This window comes from Helicoverpa zea, chromosome 9, assembly GCF_022581195.2.
Source record: "Helicoverpa zea isolate HzStark_Cry1AcR chromosome 9, ilHelZeax1.1, whole genome shotgun sequence".
Classification (NCBI taxonomy): domain Eukaryota; kingdom Metazoa; phylum Arthropoda; class Insecta; order Lepidoptera; family Noctuidae; genus Helicoverpa; species Helicoverpa zea.
The window spans coordinates 8,885,681-8,910,174 of record NC_061460.1 but is presented as its reverse complement, the minus strand read 5'-3'; positions in this window follow the sequence as shown (position 1 = coordinate 8,910,174).

Sequence of the window (24,494 nt, the reverse complement as noted above, 5' to 3'; positions counted from 1 at the left end):
AATTTTAGAACTGGTAGAACTAAATGTTTGAGTAAAAGTAGCATAGAACACACATATTTTTTTTACAAACACAGACTGACAAATAAGAAATAATTAAAATCTAGCCACAAATCGCCAAACAATAATCCTATTTTCTACTCGATCTTACGTCAAAGGGAAACTGAAGAGTAGGTACTTACTTCCATTATATAGGCTATAGATAATAACAATTAATCTGGGATCAAGGCAGTCAGTTCGTCTCGGCCGACGGGGATCAATTAGTCAGTAATCCTCTTAAAAGCATTAATGTAAGGTTGATCCATACAGGGTTATTCACAGCGAGACCGATACTATCCCGGTAGGTAAAGTCATAATTAAACTGATATTATTAAACTATCGTAATCCCCGTGCGATCAGTTAACAGACTCCAGATATATTGCTCACGTTACTCCTATGTGGAGTTCTGAACTTTTGATATACTCTTACGGAATTGTTAACGTACACCTTCAAACAAGGAAAGTTAAAGTACAGAATTGTAAAGGATCTAAAGGCATAAAAGTTTGCAATTAACATTGTTGCAATTAATCATTCATTAAAAGGTGACATTTAACAGTTCACGTAACAAAATGTTAATTTCACAATCTTATAGACTTATAGACAGTAAAGTTATACAACATACTCGAGCAAAGCTACCACTTACTCCACCCCTGAAACTCATCCGCACTAAGTCAATACCACAGCACATAGGCAGAACTAATTCACACAGAAGTTCCTCTGTGAATTATTTCACCGCAGCGCAATCTACAATCCGCAGAAGGGTTCCAACAGAGGCAATTAAGAGCGGCGGCCACTCGCAACATATGGCGGCCACACAAAAATGTTACTAAATTGCCCACACTTGCCCGCAGTGGCCGTACTCGTACGCACTACGAGAATATTTGCCCGGGAAATTGCTGACTCAGTTTTATCGCAACTTATGTAGGTAGTGAGTTAGTTGTAAGTTTGAGTAGTTTTAAGTAAGAAAAGAGAGGAAGATGCTAATGATAGTTAGATATTTAAATTACAGTTTTCAGCTAAACCACTTTACGTTCTGATTGGCTAACCCAAACATAGACTAAGTTGGAAAGTAAGTAAAACAAAACACTATAGAATAAAACCTACCAAGTTTGATAAAGTTCCAAAACGGTTCAGTATATTACCGTATATAACACGTTTGTATGGTAATTTTATTCCCAAAATCCGGTCTGATGGAAAACGGTCCTTCCAAGTAGGTATTATCAGACGGGGCAGGCCCGGCCGAACTTTTGGGTCCATTTGATAACACATCCCAAATACGGCACCCACCGACTCCATTACCTTATCATACAAACGGAATTATTCGAATTTAGTGTTTACATAATGTCAAATTTCTATTCAGTTAAATCCGGGGGACTGGAATGCGCATGAGGATTTCATGAAGGATTATGATTTTGGTAATGGAAAGTCATCAAACTGAGTGGAGAATAAAAGATGAGTAATTGAGGTCGTTTGTACAACGGACACAAAGCTGGATTATATACCCACTCGCAATTCAAATCTTTTCATCAAATTGCCGTTACGAGGATCCTATTTTAATTATCTAAATACGAGATCATAATATGTAAAGAAATTGTTACAAACTCAGCGTATATTTTGCCGTGGGTGTGTAGTTTGTAAAGCGATACGGTTGGCTTTACACAGGTATTTAATAGCAGATTATCCCGTCTTGAGCGTTATTAATCACAGGTTTGGAAACTTACACCGATCTCGAGGGCTTACACTCATGAGTTATGGATATAATGGTGAGAACAGCGGTTAACTTGCTTATCTTTATAGGTATGCCTTGTGAAGGTAACATCAAACTGTAGTATCAGCCGATTTCTTATCCAGTCTCTCACAGATACTTGCAAATTACAAACTTGTCAGAATAAAAATAAAACTTAGTTACATGAAATACGTAATATAAGACCTCAGTAGTTATAGAATGGCGAGCAAAAAGTAATTTAGTTATTAATTTTTTAAAAAATCAACTACCCACAATAAGCGCAATATTCCCTAAACACAGTATTTAAAGAGACACAAATTGAAGAGTTAACAGTACCAAATTTCTGGGAACTTGGATTGATAACGATATGAAATGGCAGATACCTACACATCGACAACATAAATAGATATGTAAAAAGTTAAACCAATATTATTTTTCTTTACCTTTAATCATTATAACCTATGGTTATGAAAAAAATATACATATATTATAGTTAATGATTGAATGACATATGTTATCAAGTAAACTGAATTAAGAATAGGAGCACTAATAATTAAATATGCAGTAAAAAATATATATTTACCGAATATTGCTTCAGTTGACCAGTGTCGATACCAAATCAATCAGGGGCCCGATTCTCCTAATTTTATTTAAGCGACATACGATTCACATTGGACTGAGATTCAATCTCGGCTCGATTACGATTGAAGCGTATGTGACATTCCGCTATTTTTTCTTTGAAATAAACTTTTTTATGCTTTTCTATCATTCAATAATGAATCATTTTGACTGCAAATGATTTACGATTGCAATATGATTGTAGAACAAAATAGCAGACCAATCGCAAACCAATCGAATGTCGATAATCGTTTAAGAAAAAGTATCAACTAGAATATTATTAAGTAAAATATTTATTACACGATAACTTCTAATCAGCTTATTTTATGAGTGTATTTTATAATGTAAGAATTGAATGATTAACAAACGACCCTTGAGACGTCGAAATAAATATCGAAATCAAACAGGTTACGGTACCTAATACTATACGAAATCTGCAACAACGAAGGAGAGATTTTTAATTTAATTACACAATTACATTGTTCAGTCTATTAAACAGATTAATAACCTTCTATTATACTAATTTAGCTCTACCATTATGATTATTTTAGCACGAACTAATAACTAAAGTGTAATCCTCGTTAAAATTACAAATTCTGCTTCAATAATAGTAAAGTCTGAGATAGAATTAGAATTTAGGTCGGGATTATAACAAGTCTGAAATAATGACGACATCCGGCGCAATCAATCTCTGTCTTGTAACTAAATTAATACAAGTCTGTGATATAGACTTTGTGAGTAATTAAACTAGTTTGAAATTGTGCGACGCTGTTATAATCTTTATTAATTTATAAAACTTTTTTCAGCAACTTTAGGTATTTTTATAGAAAAAGCAAACTTTATCTTTGATGTAGAAATTCAGAAGTACGTAATAAAGATTAACGTTAAAATATAACTTACCTATGTACATCGTCGAAGGAGAAGTGGAAAAGGATTTTATTCTGTTCCGAATCGTTTATTTTTTCTCGTTTTTGAGACGGCATGCCGCACCTACATTCATGTTTTTATTTCACGGGGAACTAACTCCACCTTTTCATATTATTAAGATTACGTTCATTTTCTATTCATAGAAAAACATATTTTTATAAAGTTTGAACAGTTTCCAAGTCCATACGATTCGAACGTATTTTATTAGTGCAGAGAAATGTGAAATTTTATTAAAATTATATTTCTTTAAACTACTTTCATGCAATCCTGGTGTGTAGGGGCCGTCGGTCGGCGCTTTTCATATTTAATACTCGCGTTGCGGTGAAAAGCTCTATTCACAGTTTATAAAATTCGGTTTTCCTTATAGTTTTATCGCGTAGCTGTGAAATCAGCTTGACACGTTTCCAATAGTTAAAAGATTTGTTTAACACTCACCCACGCGCCTAAGGGTTGCTCCCCACGCGTGAAAACTTGTAACTTTATCGAGTTTGGCTTTTGTTTTGTTATATTTTTGGATACATTTATTAAGTGGGAAAACATCAAAGATTGTTACTCTCGCAATACATCACTAGATTGTATTTCTACAAAAGTTTACTTAATTCTGTTTGTAAGTTCTATGTGAATATTTACCCAATGTTTATTTAAGTACCTATATAGCTACAGTATAACTTAATAACGATCAAGTGATCTTAATATGTTTGGGAATAGGTTTTTATGGGGGTACTCGTGCTGTTTTGCATCGACTAGTGACCGCTAATTAGTAAGAAAATAGAGTTTTGTTAACTTATTTACATATACTTAAATAGTTGTCTAGTGTAAAAAATATAATAAAGGAAAAATAATAAAAATTGTCTTCTACTTTAAAATATAACAAGTATTACTTCTGATTTAGATACTTATAGGATGTTCTTGTAACTAATATTGATAGTCAGAGCGTCGATATGATGCTGGAATTAGATCCGCAACCACCGCTCGAAGACTGGCAGGGTTGTCAACTACACATAAGACTGGAAAAAAGGTGTATTGGTAAGAGGCAAATGCAGTTATGAAGTATACTGTCAGTGGTAAAAATAAAACCAAATGATGATGTATGGTGCTTGTTATTTGTCTGAGATTTCATAATTTATCTGGAGGCTACCTTATCTCTTTGACCTGGGTAGTTTGTGTAGGTTTGGTTTGGCCTGTATTGATACTATCTGAGACGTAAAATGATAGCCACTATATCGATGAAGTTCTCAGCAAGTACTCCTAATGCCATTAATTTATTCATTATTTATTAGGTATATAGTAAAACAATATGGTTACTTTATGTAGGAACTAGTGCGTTATTGTAGTTTTATTTAAATGACAGACGTATGTACATCAAACATGAATGATGGACATTCTCTTTTGTTTACCTACAAAACACTACACAAAGATACAGAGTACATTCTACTAACTACTTTCCGATGCTTCAATATTCATTTTCCATTTTGTATGACGGCCAATCTGTCTACAACCCTGTTTCAGTGCGGTGTCGTCTGTACTAGCGACTCTCAATCAATTTGTCGTCTTTTATACCTTTTATCCGGCACTCCGTATTTTATTATATTAAAACCCTATTGTGTTACATTAGTTAAGGGCTTTTACATAGATAGGTATTGCTATTAGAAGTCGGCGTTTGTTTTTGATAATAAAGTGACTACCACTTCAATATACTTCTTAAACTTCAACTTATGTAAGTATGTAAATATTGATTGAGATTCATAAGGTTTGTCACGTTTAGTTTACGGTAACTTTTGTACTCGTATCACTAATTCATAAATTCCCACTCACTTAAAATTGATTTTTTTAATGCCTATCTTCGCATTGCTATATTGACCAGTGACTTACATTCTTACAGCATAGGTACGTAGGTACTACTACATATAGGTACGTACTAGTTATACGTAGTAGTAGGTGCTTATACGGCACTCTCAGTCACATGAATCTTACCGATTCTAATAAGAAAACTCGTTTAATGGGACATCGATAATGTACCACAACTTGTGTATAGATAGGTATTTTTGCCAGACGTCCCCTTCTCCGGCGGCGAGGAGATTAATTACAGAATCGGCAGTTTTAATTAGTTTTGTAATTAACAGCGGCATGGCACGCCTTCGAGGCAAACTAAAATAAATTACCATTTAATACAATCACTACGCCGGATTGCATCAATGACGTCACGCGCTACTGGAAATAATTTTTAAAAGTACTGGCTTTAAATTTATGTACGTTGTGCCTCCATTTACCGATATACTGTCCTGTACGTAGGTGTACGCTTCCCGGCCGATATGATCGTATTAATTTAATGGATTCGGGGAACCAATTTATTGGATTAGAAATGAAATCTTCCCAGATAAAGAGGCTTGGAGCCTGTATGGGAATGGTTAATCATCTGATTTTGAGGTTTCATTAAATCTTCTTTTAATAAAATTGGTTGGGTATCATTTTGTAAATGTATTTTAGGTTTCTTGTCGCGGGAAAATATTATAGGTTGGTTCTAATCATAAAGAGAGTAGGCATTACTAAGATGATCAATTGATTACATCCCTCTTGAAATAGTCGTTAAGTTCTTTTTCATTAAATAAAAAAAGAGTGCGCCATATTGTTCCCGGCGTAATTCGTCACAATCGGAATTGTGACAATTCCCTGGCGAGAGCTTTGAGAAAAATTGTCGCTAACGAGCTCGCACCCCTCCCCCCGCGAGCAGCACCCCGCGCCATCCCCCTCTACTTTTAATCCGCACCACCCCCCCTTTATCCGTAGCACTTTAAAACCCTTTTGCGATTTTCCGCACGGAGGAATTATCAAGAAAAAGGGAACATTTATTCATTGTCTACCTTTTTACATTATTCGTTATTAATCTTCAGTTTAATATCTTAATTGTCTTCGTAACTCTGTGTTGGTTTAAGTAAAGTAGACCGAAGAAAAGAAATTATTATCAGACGATTGGGCAACAAATTATGTAAAAGGTCATTCTAAGAATTTCCATTTGTAATTCTTTTCAATTCTTTCAATTCGTAGCACTAGAAAGATCATATCCGGCTATTGAATTTATTATTGTTCATGAATTAATTAATTAATTTGGAAACAATATTACATCATACATGTCGTATTTTTCAATTCATGGAAAATTCCATTACCACATTACAATATTACTAGTATAAACTCCTTGCAACTTTTCATCAAAAGTCACATCACGGTATAAACACTTCTCGGAGATATGTGCAAAATAAACAATTGATGTGCAAAATAAAAAGGATCTTAAATAAAAATGCATCGTAAATCGGAATGTAGTTGAACGCCATTAAGCTATAACTGCGAATAAAAAAAATCGTTGAGCGCCAAACAAATTATTTTTTTCACCGAAATCTACTTCCAAACGGAACTCATAAAAAATAAATTACCCATGCTCGTATCGCGTAATAACAGCATTTATAATAAAAGAAATATTCGAATTGAGTCGGAATAGGCAAATTTGTTCGGCGAGTATGTCCTCTTTGAGTTGCGTTCAGCCTCATTAGCGATTTTCCATTCGAACGATTCGGTAAAAGATGTTGAAAACTCTTATTCTCATAACGCTACTAGCGCAGCACCCGACTTCGTTTTACACTTGGTCTCTATTGGTCACGATTAACTTTTAAAGTTAGAGTACCTACCAGTTGGATTCTTAGGTAGTTTTGAAAAATTGATACGACTGCTCTGCGTTTACAATTGATCAGCAAACGGTACAAATATGCATGCAAAGTTATGTTCATAACATCCACTAAGAAAATTAGCAATACAAAGCATATATGAATTAAAAAATAGCATTGGTCTTACAAATTAGCGCACTTTTGTAGATGTACTCTAAGACAAATCTGTATTTTCACAGTGTAGACGAAGCCACTGAAGCAAATCGACAGCTACGGAAGATAGTCATTTGAAAGTTGTTCACTTGTGAAATGATTGTGTCTTTGTGTCATGATGTCAGCACTCCACGAAATCAAAGCAGCTTTACCTTTGGGCCAGGGGGCAGGGAGTAATCTGTTAAAAGGTCCCAGTGTTACCATGCGTGCCTAAACGCAGGTATACACAATAAAAGAATAATCGTAACCGAGACATTCTGTTGGTGGTCATCGGAAGCAACGGTTTTTGGAGAGCGTAAAATAGCTTCAGTTAAATAAAATTATTCATTGTTCTGAAACTAGATCAGCGAAATGAACACCTAATTGAAAACATTGTCTTGATAAAACTGAAAACAATCGCATTGTATAGTATAAATTTGCTCATTATTATGACTACTGCTATTACAGAAAACCCAGTAAAATTACGCTGGTACTATTGAAGACATTCATAACTTTAACAAGCTACATTGTTTTACAAGATATAATTGTTATTTATGCATGTACTGGACGAACATTTCATTGTTAAACAAGCTCATAAAAGTCACAAAGAACGCAAAATATAATATTCTAACGCACGAACACAAAAATAAATTTCCCTCCAACTAAGATATATTTAAAGTACGCTCGCCACTCCGGGAATAAAGAGGACATCGTAACATATTTTAACGTGAGAACTCGTAAATCCTCCATTAGAAGTTGTATGCAAAAGTTTAAGAAACGGGTATTAAAACGTGGGGTTTAACACGTTTCGACCTCTGAGTTAATATCATGAAAGCTCAACTTTCCACTCGGTGGGTCGTAATTGTAATCGGCCGTTTTCCCTCCATTAGTGTGGCGGGCGCAGGCGGGGCACTTCGGACCGCACTTTGTCCCAGTCACGGCTGGGCGCGGGCTCGATTGCCTCTGTCAATATTGTACTAATGTATACACCGCGTGTTACACGCACAGATTATCTTTGGGAACCACTGTATTCCACAACCCTTCATTCAAATTAGGATTATAAATACAAGAGCAATATTCGTATATCATAGGTATAGGAAACATTAGGTTTTACGCAACTGTAATAACGCTAAAACCACTTGCATATCTTTTCAGCTGAATATAAAATGTACTTTCTATTCGGTGTGTAAATGTATTTTATTTTATTACATCACAGTTATTACAAATTAAAGTAATAAAAAATTGATGAATTTTTGTTACTACATTATCACAAAATTTTATTTAACGTGTAAAAAAGTATCACTCTCAATCCAGTAATATTGAATGTAGCAAAAGAAACTGTTTTAAAAACTGGATATTACAATTGAATAATTCTTTAAAAATTACAATTACAATTCCAAAAATATACCTTGAGTTAGTTACTAACAAATGTGATTATTTCTATTTCGAATACCTAAGTATATAAATGACGGAATAGACGCTATCACTACTTTAATTACATAAAAGCAACTTTTGTACGAACTCGTTAATGTAAATAGTCCGGCGCCACAAATTAAAACGGATTGGAAATTAATAGCCCCGAAAACAAATGAATCAAAGTGGTGAGCGAGCTAGTTAAATATGAAAATGTTAAATATTAATGGTTTTTAAAGCTTGTTTAACTTTTACAGTTAACCCTCAACTTTTCTCAGCCGTCAGGTAAGTTAGTATCTCTCGGGTCGTTACCTACATTATGTTAAGGTTTATTGCCGAATCGTGCGCGTCATTTACCTCTTAGCGTTTAACAACTTCACTGATGGGGAATCATTTTAAATAATTTAATCTTCTACATAATCTTCAATGTTGTAAAGTATTCAGCTGTCTAAGCTACGAATACTACGCGCTACGGATTTGCTACGCCTCGTAGCATTGATGCTACGCCAGGCCATGCAAAATTGTATGGGAAAATAGTTTCCCTTTTTCTGTTGTTGTATGAACAACCATAACATGACGGTCGTCGGAAGCATATAGATGGCATAATTTGGTACCACACTGCTCAAGTTGACACATCTGTCGTTAGGTACCATGGGGAGTCAATTAACTACAGATAGGCCCCAGGGGTCAATGTTATTTGGCACTTTTATGTTATACATTGCTAAGCATTTTGACCCCAAATAAAGGAACTAAAGGAGCTTTTGATAATAAACCTTTAGTTTTAGTAGAATCTGTATGCAATTATATTTTTCAGATTCCAATAAAAGTGTCAAAAACAGATCGCCTAATGTTTTGTCTCGTTATATAAAATCTGAAAAATAATATGAATAATTTGATATTTTAAGTTACACTCCAGACAATACAACGTGATAAGACTCACGAACTACAATAACAATTTTTGCGGAGCTATTAGTAAAGGTGCGCACACACTGGCACGCTACGCAGGGCGTGACGGCGTCGCGTTGTGGCGCGCCGCTAGCCGCATGTAACTAATGCGACCTTAAGGTACTTACACATGGAGCTACGGTTTCACGTGACGTTTGGGTTTAGTTACCGCTGTGTAGACTTAATTCTGTGTGATGTAGGTGTAAGTTTCGTCTGTAAAATGCTTTAGAATACACAAATAATGGATTAGACCGTAACTATTATGCTTTGAAATAATGCCTATTAATGCTCTCCATTATGGCAGCAAATTCTTTCAGCGATCATTTTTTCTTTCTTTCGAACAATTTTAAGAGGGAAGTTCCTGTGGACGAATACTAGATACTTAAAATTCTCAAATCTGACAACAAAAAAAAATGTGCATATTGTAATTCCGTATATAACTACTAATATGAAAACAATCACGAAACCATCAAAATATAATCCGACTTTCGAATACATAGATGCATTACATTGTCGATTAATCCTCATTGAATATTCAAAATAGGAATTCGCTTTGAAGGGCTGATATTTGCAACATTGTCGGTGACCATCGAACCCGTTATGAAATGTATGTTCGTGTAAATGTGTGCATACCTTTATTCGTGGGGCTGTGCCGCTGAGCGTGCTCGCGTGTGTAATTGCGCTAATATCTGTGCTCATCCCGGCTGCACATTATTTCCCGGTGCTCTGTAAAGCCCAACTTATCTCTTATTGCTATGAAGAGAAATTGTGCACAAGATTGATGTTCTTGTTCTTGAAGACTGTGTTTCTTGTTAATGTTCAGATATAGCGTTTAAAATATTTTATTATTCCATAAAATTATTTTTTATATAGCCTAAACCTAATTTGAAATCCATTGTGTTTCAATTTATAACAGTTATTTGAAACTTCGCAGACAAAAGTGCCAAAGTTATTAATATTCTACATGTAGCTTTAACAGAATTATTGATTTAAACGCCAGACAGTTTTTATATTTTTGTTTGAGCATTACGAATATTTGAGTTATTACTTTTTTCTTAGACATGTAATATTTGGATAAAGTAGAAGAATGGATAAATAAACTTATTTATTGAAAGACTCGAAAAAATAGTTTCTAAAGTGTGCAATTGAAAATAAATTTTTATTCGTATTTGCTTTCAAGTTTCGAGTCAATTTCTATTGGACATTTTTTCAAGTCAAGCAAAGGTTATTTTTCAAAATATGGGCACGTGTGCATATAATAGTTTTACAGCGGATATTTAACAACTGTTTACAAGATATTCGTGAATAAAAATCCCTTATTACTATTTTTTACTAAAGTAGTTATTCATTATTAATTTATTTCGATAAAATATAAAAACAGTTTTATTTCATATCATGAAAAAAAATTGAAAAACCATCGAAACCAACAAACAAAATACAATACCGGAGCGAATTCGATATCCGGAAACCAGTGAGTCCCATTAACTGGGCAACGAATAGGTATATTTTTTTATCAGTAACAAAAATCCAGCTTGGTTGAACACTTCAATATCCATTACCGCATGACAGGCGCTGCAGTGCTGTGCAAACAGTCGCGACAGAGCCTCGTCAGCGCTGCAGCGGTGCAAGGCAGCGGCTTAAACTTGCTGGATGCTTTATTGTATATAATGCCTTTCGTTGGTAATTTGGTTGAGAGCTTGAGAATAGATAGGTGAAGATGTAAGTAGCCTGTGACCGGTGATTTCTTAAGAAATTGAATAAAGGCACCGGCTTTCTGCCATGCTTTATTGTATGAATGATACCTTTAGTTGGTATATTTAGGTTGAGATTGAGAATAGATAGGTAGGTGAAGATGGAAGTAGCTTGTTACTGATTTCTTAAGAATTTGAACAAAATCTCAGTACTTATACGTGATTCATATAGAAGTGAGTTGCAATAAATATATTGCCATGTTTTTACTTTTTGGTTACATTTGAACGAATTTTTTTCTCACTATATATGAACGAGATTGTCTTAAGTAAAAGTGTGCACATTAAAATTATGTGCACTTTTTAAAAGCGCGCGTCTCTACAACCCGTTACAGTAATATCTGGCCGCTATTAATTTTGCACCACAACGCTACGGTTGATGAGCTCTCAACCGAGCTCAGCTAAAATAATTAACAATGTCTCGATTATTGTGGTTTTGTCCTCAACATTATTTTCAGCTAAAGCGCACTTTATTATATTAGACTACAGGGTTATTTCCAATGCAAACAATTAATTTAAAACCATCACTTTTATTACAGAATTTGATTAAAAACAAACATCTGATTGTACCATTACTTAACGACTTTTACAAACAGTGTAGTAGTTTATGTCCTACGCGACAGACGCACACAGCTCGTCTATCGATAATAACAAATTGTTTGAAAACAGATCAAAATGAGAAAACTGAATCTCACTCCGTTAAAATATCTTTTGATCATAGAGAATTTGACGTGCGTGTTCAGGAATTATTTGTGTCTTAGAAAATGCACGCGTTGTCTCGTTACCATCTGGGTAGTTTTCGAAACAGGTCGCATGTTCTTTAATGTTTACTACAACATCGTGCACGGACAAAATGCAGAATTAAAAGCTCAGCGGATATATTTCTTCTCGTCAACAGCATTCTCCATATACGTCATGACATCCTCATTATATTTCTCGAAACGATTTTATAAGCTGCTCTCAAATTTCGACGAATTTTACAATATTTTCGAAGATGATATTTACAATAAAAAAATGAAAAAAGCGCAAAAAGTTATGATTTGGATGGTGGTTTTATTTAGTGGTGTAAGATTATTAGTGTTTTATATAATGCAAGTAAAGACAGAGGATTTGGAAAATAGATTGGTTTCTAACACTGTATCGGAGTATAGCGTCACCGTGAATGATTTTCGCTACATATTCCAGTATTTTATATTGGATTGTATTTTATTGATTGTGGCCGAGCAGCTGCGAGCTATCTCGCGATCAATAGACAGTGAATTGTCCGCTATGATGGAAAATCAGAGGAATGTGGGACATGTGGAAGGACTCCCTCGTGTTGTTTTAAATTACGAGAAGATAAATAAATGGGCGCAAGCATACGAGAGTATTAACGAGAGCACACACTTATGTAACTCAATGTTCAGTGTACAGGTAAATAAAAATTACCAAATTGAGCGCCAAATAAGTTCCATAGACTATTTGAGTTTTTTTTTAATGTGGTTGTAAACTAAAATATTGATATGTTTTGTTTCAGTTGACTATCATGCTCTTGATAGTGACCGCGTATTACATTATATTGTTGTATTCCATTGCTATCATAACCGTCGAGGTATGTATAAAGATATTAGTGTAGAATTGTAGATGTATGAATGTAGATTTTACAATAAATAAAAATAGAGAGGAAATGGTTGACGAATTATAGTTTCATCTGTTTGAAAGAAATTCTGTCAAAAACTGAAGCACCGAATATTTATCTGAACAAAACTCACAAAAGTGACATATTTATTTAAATCATATCACCTGTGTTGTTCACAGGGTGTCCACACAGTGAAGACGCTGGTGATGAACCTGTTCTCGATGTTAGTGTTCCTACTGGCACTGCTGGTGATATCCCGCGCTGGACAGAAGATACAGAACAGTTCTCAACAGCTGCGACAGAGATTGTGCGAACTGTGTGTGCATACGCTTGGAAGTAAGTCTAGCTTTTCATTTGTTTTTTTTTTTCTTTTTAGAATACGATTATGTGTCCTATGAAAGCAAAAATATTTGTCATTCTTTAAATTGTGGTAGAAGACAACGTTTATAAAATCTCAGTCGTCAGATGTCTCCAATGACACTACGAAAATATTACATAAAAATCCAACCTTTGAATAAGCCTCGAATAAGTAATCACAGTCTAAATACTGTATGGCAAGCAAATGAAAGCTATTATATTAAAAAGTTTTATAAAATATAACCGAAAAAACATTTTTAGATGAAGAATACTACAAACTAGCAAAGGATCTGCTCCGCTGCGTGCGCACGCGTCCCGTCCGGATCCATGTGTTCGGCACACTAGACGTCAACATGTCAATGCTACCTTCCATCGTTGTCTTATTTACTTCCTATACCGTCATAGCACTACAGTTCAATAATGTATTGTAAATTTACTTGTAAAATCTTCTTCGCTTCTCTGTGCAGTAAAAAAAAATATGCACATTTTTCTGATCTTGGATAGTTCTGATGTTTGTTTTATTTTTCGTATTCTACTTAATTTCGATTTTAAGACACGGGCGGCTACCCTTTAGGAATAGTCATTTAATTTATCTATTAAGGGTGGTTCTTGGGTCTGAGGACATTCCAATCCATTGTTCATAATCATCATCATCATCATCCTAGCGTTGTCCCGGTTGCCCTTCCGGGCCCGGGGTCCGCTTTCCTGCTTCTTCTCCTCCACTTCGCTCGGTCTTCGGCATCCCTGGTGGTATCAATTCTGTTCATAATAATGAACAGAATTGATATTTTGGTTAAATAGATTAAAACTAATTTCCTGAATTTTGTATTTAACATTTTAATAATTAAAAGATTTTGAAACAAAGCCAGATTGTAGGCTACTGACAGTTTTCACTATTATATTTGTGTGAATTATTAATTAATTATGAATAATTACGCAGTATTTCATTATTGTGAATTGTTTAATGTTTTGTTACAAAATTCCGCTTACTTCTCATTCTTCGCTCTAATTGTTCACTACTTTCCACCCTTCTATTATACCTATCTATGTATATTCAAATGTTATAAATAAGTATCAATTGTAAAATAAAATAAAAACATTTTAAAAATTATCACTTGTATTCTTTTCAACATTCACACAATAACTGTACATAAGTACCTACGTTATCGTCATTTAATATTTTAAAAAGATTCTACGACCACCATATCAGATTTATCAAATGTCATTGTAGTAGGTAATATAAAATCAAACAAATTCATATGAAGGGTTCCATACGAACCCCTTTGTAGAAGTGTTTCCTTGACTTCGGAAATATCTTTAATCAATCAACTACGTAAGTACGTAGGTTCGCGTCTGATCAAAGTAAAGTTCCGCTTGATCATCAGTTCTAGTTTACCGTCAGCACTCACCCCTATCCGTAGATTGAGTCTGCCTTATACCTTCCGTTTATTTTTTGTACAATTATTATTCTTCATTGATTTGACTTTTTTGGAGTCGGTTAAAACACTTTCCATTGCACACATTACACAAATTGATATGTTCAAATGAAGTGTCAGGTGCTTGTTCTGCAGTGATTTAGTTACTAATAATACTCACGAATAGCATATAGCATATACCCTCATTTATTTTTCATTCATTTCTCATACCCATAGATATAATATACATAACCTCACACCAAACATAAGAAACAACACATCTGTGAAAACCGAAAAAAAAAATAGACAGATCCGTTAATTTTTCATTTATAATAGTTATCAATATCCATTCTTGTAAACATACAATTTTCCACAATAAAAGATAACATATACTTTGTGAAGTTTTTATAAATCAGTGTTCCAATAAAGCGCTCATTCGATGAACTTGTAACCTAGTTTCAGGTCCTCGTACATGACAGACTAATTGTTTTGCTGTCTCTTGTTTAAACGCAGCTGTACTGGAAAGGAATGAAAAACACGTTGAAGGCCATTTCACAAGTCCACTTCCATTTAATTTATTTTATCTAGAATAATGTGGATTGGTTTCCCAGTTTTCCTTTTACGCCAATGTGGACAATGTTAATGTCAAATGAACATCATTGTTGCTGCGTCATAGCGTATTGTCTAAACCCACACTCGTATGTAGAAAACAAACATACGAACTCATCTACCATTCAACAGACAGTTTCATTAAGCCGTACAAATAAAGACGTTCAAAATTTCTCATTAGGATATTACAAAATGAGATACTTACCTTATGACAGTGGTGCAAAAGAACTGTAAATAGTAGCCGTCGAGGGCGGCGCGACGATAAAATGAAAATGAGGAGGCGGGGGGCTCGTTAGTGAACGGTCTCCTACTGCGCTCCGCGATTGTCACCACCTCAATATTCAACTCCACCAATCAACAAAAACAACCTTACATACCCAAACTTAAAGCTCAAATTCCAACAGCTATAACTCTTTTAAAAATGCCGTTGGAACAAAGAACGCATAAAATTTTGCAATACAAAGGATTTTCAGAAATGTTACAGACGTAATGTCTAATTAGATGATTCGTTCCTTGCTTTTGTGAGTGGATGCGAAATTTAAAAGCCCACAATGGGTGCTCCGCGAGGTACACTCAAACTCAAAGGTAAAGTTACCTAAGTCTGAGTGAATTGCAATAAGACATTAGGAGAGTAATAAAATAATTGGGACGGAACTTGCATATTCGGATAGATAAACAGTTACAGTTCAATCTTTATATATTTTATTAAAATTTTTTCACACATGCAAATCTCAGCCTCATCATTCTCCCTTACCGAAAAGTCGTAGCGATATGAAAGAGCAATTCAATCTAGCCGCCAACGACGCTATCTGTATGCCATCTGAAGTGAATGAATGAGCGACAAACAAGTCAGCCGGATATCTTCAGGTGTCGCGCCACTCACACAAGAGACCGGGACTTGTTTACACATGTGTTTCAGAGCTGCGAAAGGACAGAGGTGCCAGTAATGAAATGCGAAATAATTGGATGCCTACAAACAATTTGGGGATAACTTTATATACAAAATCTTTGCAGCAACAGGTACCTAAACTTGTTGAGTTAATTAAACCTTTTTGAAAGGATTAGGATGGCTGTTCTTTTATTACAGTCGTAACTACATTAACAAAATTTAATTTAATATTATATTTTGAGAGTAGAAAAGGTTAGCTAGTAAAATATTACTCATAAATACAATTCAACATAACTGTACTCAACTTACCTCAAAAATGTTTTACCAACTTTTGTTTTTATGAAACTTCAACGTTGTGCATTATTTTTCTTACAAAAGCTAGGTGTTGTTGTTATTTTGATTGGTTCGTAGCTTCAGGTTCACACACGGTGCGATGAAAGAGCTCTCGGGGGGCAAACGTCGGACCTTTTAATGGTAACTGTTCGCTCCACGTGTTTCAATGAAAAATAAGAAACGTATAACTGTTAGTAGGCAACAATAGATCCGGTTCTGATGTTGGATGAATAACTTTATATATTTTTTTAAATGAAGATTATATTTTACTCTTTGTTTTTAATGACTACGCTTAGTGGTAGAACTATAATCTGCTATATCGCATACTTTAAATTATTCAAATGTCATCATGAATGAACGTCACAACATTTGTCGCAGTTCGGTGAATGAAATTTCAAACTCTATCTATTATTACAACGTGCATGTCACTGTTATTAATTCAACTATTATGTAATTGTGTGAAAATTTTGTTTTACACAAAATACCAAGTGCTTCAAAAGACCCATTGGAATGCGTATATCGAAAAAATACCCGACTGCACACTAAAAAAAGAGTAAAACAAGCCCCACAATAATATTTAATTTATAAATATTGATGGAAAGCATCGCAGACGGGGACCAACAGAGGCTTATTTATAGTCATTTCGGTTGTGCACCATTTAGCAGAATTTTCGTTGGTGGCGGTCAAGGTGGTCCCCGCCTGCGATGCTTTCCATCAATATTTATAAATTAAATATTATTGTGGGGCTTGTTTTACTCTTTTTTTAGTGTGCAGTCGGGTATTTTGTTTTTTTAATAATAATTCTTTTATTTATAACTTTTTAGCTGTTTTTATTTAACGAAAATGTTGTAGATGTAGAAGACTATGTATATGTAAGTACCATTTTAAATTATTTCGACGACATTTGGCTTTAGATTACGAGTGATGTTACTCCGCAACATAAATTTACCGCCAATCTGGACTGTTGGTAGTGAAGAAGAAAAAGAATTAGGTGAGTCATTACTGCTGAAGACCGTCAACGACGTGTGCCCTTATGCGTGTGCCCGCATTCGGGCTGTATACTCGAGCATATCCCCCTCCGCACCGCGCCGCGCGCCGCATGCCAGGCCACGCCCTATCTTTTTGCTTGCTAACGCATGAGTTGCTTTGCGTTGACGCAGAATTAACATGTTCCTGTGGGAATTTTGAGAAAAAACGTATCCTATATTAATTATTACTCCCGTGATTGAAATGAATCTAATGATACCGCATACATATTTTTTTAAAGGGAAATTTAGAAAAAATATCCCGTGGGACTTTTAGGATAAAATGTATCCTATGACACTCCCGTAATCAAGACAAATCTAACGATACCTCATACATCAAAATCCATCAAGCCGTTTAGGCTACAGGAGGTCACAAAGGAACAGACATACATACATACTTACATACACTCGAAAAACATTACCCTCCTTCTTTGGCAGTCGGGTAATAAAAATCCAATAACAAAAACAAACTGTTAATGTAGTCTGCACAGCAATTAAACCATAACACAATAAACAGTTAATCCGATATAACGGAGTACGGAGAACCAATTTACTAACGGAACCGAAAAAAGGAACCCCTAATAGCGGCCAATAGCTTGCTCTAATACATAATTGACGTGAAAAGACCAACATTTTGCCAGACTTTTTCCGCTCGTTTTAACCCGTCAGCTCAAATTAGGTTATCTGGCGATGCCCCGTGTGAACGAGTTATGCAAATTAAGTTATCTGTTTTCCAACGTCCAGTTAATTCTGTTCTTTCTCCAACGCGCGGCTCGCTGCAGGGAAATTGTGCTGTTTTGCATTTTGATGAAATATTTTGTCCAGTCGCAACGCAAATAATGTTGCCTTCCACCGAGATTGTTTCAGTCTCATTTTATTAGGTTCGCTAGGAAAGATTTTTTACGATCATCTAGCTGAATTAAGAGTTTCAGTTAACCTGCACAAATCTATCTGAAGCCAACTTAATGTTAAGCCTTTATATGTATTTATCATTGCCTATAGCACAACCAACATTCAATTAAGCAGTTAATAATGTCGTGGATCAGTTGAAAAAATATGTCGGTTTAGTTTGTAACGAGGGGATCAGAAGCCGCGTCATAAACCGGACCTCGTAAAGAGCCCGCGGCTGGTACGCCCATTACGTCCGCAGATGTTATCACAACATAAAATGCCAAAATTAAAACCTATAAAATATCGAGCCCCAACATGATTTATGTCGTGCGCGTTCCTATAGCACCGAATTTCTCCATTCGTTATTGGAAGTCGTAAAAGGGATTTTTCGATTTTATCTCCCAAAGTAATACCGGATGACAAGTGGCTTTATGGATTTCAGGGAAATTAAATTCTTAGATTGAAATGTCATTTAAAATTGATGTTTTTTGCAAAAATCGAAATGTATGTATGATGTACATACACCTTCATTAAATTAATTATATAGGTACATAATGTAGGTATTGTTTCCTGTCACTTTATATAAATGTAGGTAAGTGTAAACATTTCAGGTTGATTAAACGGTGCAATTTATATCGGCGTGAAACGCATTAACTTAATGGCATTACTTTCATTAAGGATCTCGACGTTCTTCTGCATATTTTAATAACTCATCAGATATAATTATTCAAACAAATGTGACAAGTTTTAATCTATACTAATATTATAAAGAGGAAAACTTTGTTTGTTTGGTTGTAATGAATAGGCTCAAAAACTACTGGACCGATTTTAAAAATTCTTTCACCATTCGAAAGCTACATTATCCACGAGTAACATAGGCTATATTTTATCCCGGTACGGGCAGTAGTTACCACGGGACGCGGGTGAAACCGCGGGAAAACGGCTAGTTACTTAATATACCTACGTGGAATCGCATTCTTAATGCGCAGTTAATGTCCATATTTTATATTCAGGTAGGTACCTATACATTATATACAGGTAGTAGTTAAGCTTTATTTTATTAATATTTGTATGTATTTTATTAATATTTGTATGTATTTTTTCGAATAAATACTACACGGACTTGAACTAGCAATAAAAGCAAAGTAATTAAACATACAAATCTCTTTGAATAATAGCTTTCACCGCAACCTTTATAAAGACCACACGGCCCTGTCCACTCTGAATATCGTATGATAATCCTTTGGTCATCAAAAACTCATAATTAAAAGACTCGTTTCACCGCCACCATTTCACGGAAACATATTTTTATTTCACCCAAAAGTTGTTAAGCCACAGGCTGTAACAAATTCCGGTTAAGTGTAATATTAATAATTCAGGAGTCCATCCAAAAAGGGTGACAACACTTCATGTTTATACTTTGTACTGTGAATATGCGTGGCCCGTGATGGAGAACTCTCTGTTACACAAATAAGCGGTTTGTGGACAAACTGTTAATTTCAGAAAGTGGAACTTAAGCCGCACTAAGCTTGCGTTACGTACGATGACCTTTTGTGAGGGACACAGGTACTCTGCCCAAAAAAGTTTAGGCTTTGAGTTTAATTTAATGTTAGTTAACTGGCTTAAACATAGCTTAAGAATATAGTGGACTCACATTTACTAAAACAAATACTTACACTATGGTTGTTATTTGACAAATTACTTCGATATTTTTGATCTAAACAACTCCTAAAAATTGCTTTGATTGAATATGGTTCTTATAAGGTACCGTTTTTAAACGGCATTGTACAGAAATTTCAAGAACGAAGAGAGCACTATTTTAATTAAAGTATAAGTTTCAAGTAGCTACGTATGTCTCCAAATGTAAACAAAATAGTTGCGTTTTCCAGTTAAACGAATTGCAACATTCGTGAGCAAGGAAATACCTCGCAACTTTAATTTAAGAATACAAACCGAATCAACTGACAAATGTCTAGAAATCTCGGCAATTATAATAGGTCCCTCCTGGAAAAAGTGTACATATTTAGTTAGGACTAGCTTCTCAAACCTACTACTTACTGTTATAAAAAATCTTCCAAGAGTATTCTTTCTCATAAAGCTGGGTTTTAACAAGGGGTAATTGAGGTTTGTTAATCTTAGGTTTATTTAGATTAATTAGATATGTTGGTACCTGTAGAACTCACCCACCTAGAATTTTCAAACCTTCACAACAAACTTTTTTCTAAGATCAAAAATTTTAATGGGTTTCTGCAGAAATAGCAGGAGAAAAATAGTATTATAAACAAGTCCGTGTTAAGAAAATCCGTTTAATTATGATTTCCGTGCATAGAGGGAACTTTTCGCCTTACATTCACAAATCCCCGTCTCAGCCATTAACACCGGCGTGGATTTACCTAGCACAAAGCGTAATTACAAAAAACACAGCAATTTGAATAAATATGAGGAACTTAGCATATCGTTGTTCGTAACTCCATTAAAAATTCATAGTTTTTATGCCGGCGCTGGTAAATAAGTTACGAAATAACACTGTCTCAAGGTAACTTAAAAAGTTTATAGAAGTGAAATACTGAATGGTGCAACACTCGAGGAACGAAATATGTATTATTTACTAAATATCGTGTAAAAAAATAATTTTTCAGTATAAATGTTGAAACCTGCTGCTAGTGCTTTTGGCCCTTCTACTTAATGAAATTAGGAAGAATAGTTAAAACTATTTTGGAAGATCCCATCCAGCTTTAGGTATCCTGAACGGCATCCTGCCGCATGCCGTTCAGGAAGTGCATTCCGGGTTAATATTTGAACCGTACCACAATTATTTCGAAATTTAAAAAACTGCCATCTTAGCAAATAAAACTTTTCAATTCATGCAAAATGCATAACTAACATTCTAAAAGCAAAACTCATACCGACATACAGAGACGCAGTGATAATTAAACCATGTCACAAAAATAAAGTTCAGAACTGCCGTACAAAAGTCAACGGGTTTAATGCGAAGAGTCGAGCGTTAGCGCGAACCCTGAATAATGTATATCTTTGTGAACGACTGCCACAGCACAATTTCATAAATGTCGCAATGCTATCTAGCGTCCACACACGACCATTTCTGGGTAATCCTAAATGACTAGCGTTATGAATTTTAGAATGTAATGGTACTACTTTAGTCTGTCAATTTGAACTAACTCGAACGTTACTATTGCTGCAATGGTACTCTTTCTGAATGAGCCTGCATCTGCATTTGCTTACATATCTATGTTAGCTTATATGAAAAGAGGTAAGTATTGTAAAAGTGTTCCTTTAAGTCCTCAAGTAGAATACCTACATAATTAATTTTACCTTCTAGCTAGACCCTCTCAGTATTGCTTACTTAAAATCGAAAATCTGTCCTGTTATGAGATGTATTAGATATACAGACAAAAACCCTAAGTATCTTTTGGATTTAAGGTAAATATATTAAATCTAAATAGAACAGATAAACAAAAAGGGTAGTAAATAGTGCTGGTTACCACAAACCGCAAAATTGAATTAAACTGGTAATAATGTAAGGATTATTAATGGAAATGTAGGTAATTATAATTGAAATCTAATATTAGAGCAAATGAGCTCAATGCAACAATTAATAGGGTTTCATAGAAATACATAGCTACCATTTAACCACATTACAAATAAGTTGTATTTTAGTCTCTGTTGCTACATTAACTAAAGTAGCACAGTCAGTTTTAAATGTCTGAGGAGGTCACAAATATTTATTTATATAAAAACTTAATTTTTTCTACCAACTTAAACCTATAATGGTTGGTGCATGGTTTAATAAATCGCATACTACTGGATAATGCAGCTCTTTTTGTTTTCTTCTTACAAAGAGTTAACAATTTCAATTGTTTTCTAAATAATATTTATTATTTTTCTTCCAATCGTCGATTAGCTGTGATAAAAATAATGTGCCATTTTTACTCGCCCTTATAGGATGTCACTGTCAATAAAGCTCTTAAATTATATTAACTTCCTCAGAATATGGACATAAATACAAATATTGTTATTGGATTTTTCCATCAGGAATTTCTCGGTAATAGCTCGAAGTCAGGATTTATGCACTGTTGACTACAGCAGGCTCGCCCACTGAAGAAATGTATTTCATCATAATAATTATTTACTTGCATATATACGTATGAAACCTCATGATAACTCTTCAGAGAAAATAAATAAATTAAAACTTCACGTTCTTAGGAAATTTCCCGACTATAAGGTATTTTGTACATTCGGAGGTTTTTTCAATTACCTAATTAAGTTACGCTTTTTAGTTATAGGTAGTGTTTTTTTTTTGGTTTGTTTTACTAGGATAGTTTTTGATATGTATTGTAAATATGTTAATATCTATGTAAATCTAGACACACGGCAGTGTGTCCGCCAAGTTCGAGCAAAAAAAGCGACACACCGGCCGTGGGTTATATTACACGAACCATTTCGGGCCAAATTCGACCCCCCTGTAACTCAAAATCTATTTTATTTATGCATATCAAATTTCTAGTATCTGTTGAGACCCCCTCACTTATCTAAAATACAAAATTTCATTAATATACCTATTGTAGGTCTTGAGATATTGACGTCAGAAAATAGCTATTTTTACTATACACTCACTGACTGACTGATTCACTGACTCACTCATCAAAAACCTAGACCACTTCCAATGGTCGTATTGACTTGAAATTTGGCATGGAGGTAGGTCTTTATGTCAAGGTAAAGGGAAAAATCTGAAAATGGCCAAGTGTGAGTCGGTTTCAAAATAATGAAGGTGTTTTATACCCGGTGTAAATTTATACCCCTAAGGAACTAAAACTACTAAATTTATCTATATTTATATAATATATCTTCGAATGGTACAAAGATTTGTATTTAGTCAAAGTAAAGTAAAAATCTGAAGTTTTAATAGAAAATTAAATACTTGATTCATTGCGTTTAGTAGGTTTATAACGGTGTATGAAAACTTGCCAAGTAACATCATTAAAAAGCAACTATTTTTAACTGAGGTATGTGTATGGAACTTGGTACTTATTCAGATCTCACTTCTTTTATAGGCGAAGCTTTCCCATATTATCGAACTTGGCAGTCTTTCACATTTTAGTTTTGGGTGGGATAAAGAACTTTCATTATTGTAAAAAAATTTTTTGCTTAAACTCACGTTTGCGTAAAAAGGTTCTAATCATATTTCTAAGTCATTAATTGCGGTCCTTTACCTAATAGTTAAAATATATAATTTTTTGTTTGATTATTACGTTGTATGGATCTGCTGAACCATCTGCCTATTTTACCTATAGAACAGAGTTATTTTATCCTGTTACGGGACTCTCTCGGGACTCTAAGGAACAGCAGAAATCGTCTTATGTTATAATAAAAAGTGCTGATACATGTAGTAATTCTCATCAAGAAAAGAATGATAATGATGGTAGACACAAAGTTTTCCCTAGTTCTTTTTTAAAAGGTCTAATATTTCCCACAAAGAAATAATTACTAGATTCCTATATTCCACCAGCAAGCTACAACAACGGGTACAAGTGAGCGCACCCGACTACTGAACAAGAAGTGCATTAGCCAGGGAGTTGTAAACTGTTGTATTGGAGGATGCGGGCTCACTTCCACTCCAACACCGCTTAATTAGCGAACCGACTTCACGATTTTAACGAGTATTTCTACTATGAGATAATATCGTACTTTACGGATGAACATGATTCTTCTACAGGTAGTCGAGGTGAAGTTTTCTAAAGTTTTAAGATACCTACGGTAGAATACTGAAACGCAACTACATTTTATAAGACAGATCAAACATTCGAAAGATTATCGTAATATAATGCCAATAATGCTTTATAATTTCTGCTCTTATTTATGTAATATATTCGATTATTTTTCAAAAATACTTCATGTAAATACTTATTTATTTCTAAAACGAACACAATCTTCATAGATCTTCCGTGTATATCTGACTGCATCCCACAGCTTGTGTGCCAATGTTATTGATGCATGAGATCAATTGACACCGAATAACATCGTGCTGGCTACACTCCAACCTCTGCTGATCCCTTAAGAATAAAGACCGTGAAAGCT